Raw genomic sequence first — 3,001 nt, 5'->3', positions numbered from 1 at the left:
TGCAATCTTATTTCATTTAACTGTACTATGATATAAATCTTACAAGGAAAATGAAGGAACAACAGGTTACATATAAACATCTAAATAACAAGTATGCAACAAAATAAACCTGAATAACATGTTATTCCTAATAAAATAAATGTGCATGACTTGTTATGCAGATGCAGATGCATGAAGGAACCACATTTGCATGGGTCGTTATGCAACCATCTTTAAAAGAATAAATGCATAACAGATCGTGCATCGTCGAAAAACAATGCATAAGAGATTATGCATCTTCAAAACAATAACGCATAATACGTTATGCATCATAAAAACTAATGCATAACACGTTATGCATCATCAAAAACTAATGCATAATCCATTATGCATTTAAGAATAAAAATGAAAACATTATCTGATAGAAGCAGAAAAACACACAGTGAAAAAAAAAGTATTTTTTCATAAAACCAATACAAAAAAGAAACTAAGTAAAAAAAAGTACTTGTTCATAAAAACTAATACAGAAACTAATGAAAGAAAAATGAATAAGGTTCAAACATAAAAGTAATAGTCTGAAGAAACAAACAAGATAATTGCTCTCCTTTAACTTCCTTTAGGCTGCTTCGGCGGCTTCAGAGGCTTCTTGTAACAGGTAGGATTCGTACACGTTTGCTTGTTGTAGATGTTGGATTTTCAACAAGGGCTAAATTCGTAAACTCATAATTATACGAAGCTATGATTCAGCAATCAGACGTGAGTATCGAGACACGAGTCTCTCATCGAATTCTCAACGGAGAGTACTTTCTCTCAGAGTACATGTAGATATGTAGTCTCACGACTGGACAACGACATATCTCATGAATACTGAATACTTTCAGTGATTATTTCTATATAGCATCACGAGATGGACGGCTCCTAGACATCTTGCTCTGCTAGTATAGAGCAATAACGTCTTCAGGAATAAACAAGTTTACCCTGACTATATAAAGGATATGACTTACCGGCAACCTCGTATCAGGATAATTAATGCTCCTAGACATCTTGCTCTGCTAGTATAGAGCCACAAAGTTAATTATTTCTAATTACAATCGCTCCTATTCCATGGTCGAATCCACGACTGGTCCCATGGAATGACAATAACAATTGTTCTGATTCTATGATCGAATCCGCAGCTCGATCTCATAGAATAGCAATAACTATATTATCTCATTACTCCGATTTCATGATCGAACCCACAACTGGTCTCATAAATGGTAATAGATAAACATTAATTACTCTGATTCTATAGTCGAATCTACGATCCCATGGAATAGTAATGCTCACTTTATTATTCTGAATTCGTAGTCGAATCCTCAGCTGATCCTATGAATTAATAATAAACATCTTATTACTCAGTTTTGTGAATTATTCTCCATTGAATTCCACAATTAGTAATAAATAATCAACAACCGGGCGTCTGAGCTACCTCTAAGTAAGCCCCGATTCAAATGGTGAAGGTGTATTCAACGATGATACACTAACAGTCACCGCACGAACGAGTATTTCAAAAATACAACGAAATGATGAACCTATGCAAAATAGAGAAGAAAATAATAAATAATTAAAAATATTGACCAGGATGCTGGGAGCACGGATACACGACCGACCGACCGTGTCGTGGTCAATCCCACGCCAGTTTTATATTTTTAAGGCATTTTTATTATTTTCCATGATTTGATGAAAATCCTCTCATTTTATCAAATCTCCTTCGTCTCGAGGAAACTCCTCAGTTTCATGGTACTTCCATAAATCCGTAAAAAATAATATAAATTAAGGAAAGGAGTGTGGGGCGTGACCATTGGCCAACCGGCCATGCCTTGGTCCCAACCGGTCCCACACCCACGGTTCCTTATTATTTTATTATTATTATTATTATTTCTCTAATTTAATGAAAAACTCCTTGATTTCATGGTATTTTTGCACAAATCATCAAATAATAATAAAATAACATAAATTATGAAAACTTGTGGGACCGGACCTTGGCCGGCTGTCCATGCCCTAGCCGGTCCCACACGCACCTTTGTTTTATTATTTTATTATTAGTTTTCCTTGAATTCATCAAATTCCTTGATTTCATGGTATTTCTCTCAAATTAGGAAAAATTCCCTCAAATCATCAAAAATACCTAAAAAATATTAAAAAATTATGAAAACTCGTGGAACTGGGCCCAAGCCAGCCGGCCATGCCTGCACGGTCCCACACGCCCTTGTTTTAATTTTTTAGTATTTTTTGCTTCCCTGAACTCATGAAAACTCATTCAGTTCATGGAAACTCCCTAAATTCATCAAATTTCTCAAAATTCATGAATTTTTCATAAGATCATTATAAAATTAGGGAAACTTGTGGGACCGGGCCCTGACCGTCCAGTCATGCCTTCCACGGTCCCACACGCCCTTGTTTTATTATTTTAATATCTTTTGCTTCCTTGAACTCATGAAAACTCCTTCAATTCATGGAAATTCCCAAAATTCATTAGATTTCTCAAAATTCATGAATTTTTCATAAAATCATCAAAATATTACAAAATTAAGGAAAAGGCACCACGGGACCGTGGTCACGACCGGCCGACCATGCCTTGACCACGGAGGTCCCACACCTCCTCATTCCTTATTTTATAATTATTTTTCATCATCTCATGGTGTTTTTCCTCAGTTTCGTCGAAACCCTAATTTTGGCATATTTTCTCGAATGGATGCTCAATTGCACGCCAGAAAATATCACAATTCTCAGGACTGAGACGTGGATGCCCTGGGGACACGAGCATGCTATCTTGACCGACCAAGATTGGCTCTTTGGCTCACGGAAGCCGGTCCCATCAATTTTCACAGTTTTGACCTAATTTGCACAATTGCTCGTATTAGGTCCAAAACTCTCCCAAACACTTTGGATTTTCATGAAGTGATCGTCAGGCGGTCACGGGATAACCCAGGGCCGGTTTCATGACTCCATGGTCGGTCCCTCGCCTCGTCATAATTAATTA

Source organism: Papaver somniferum, chromosome 9 (genome assembly GCF_003573695.1).
Source record: "Papaver somniferum cultivar HN1 chromosome 9, ASM357369v1, whole genome shotgun sequence".
Taxonomy (NCBI): Eukaryota; Viridiplantae; Streptophyta; class Magnoliopsida; order Ranunculales; family Papaveraceae; genus Papaver; species Papaver somniferum.
The sequence above is the reverse complement of the archived record's forward strand: the minus strand, read 5'-3'. Positions refer to the sequence as shown.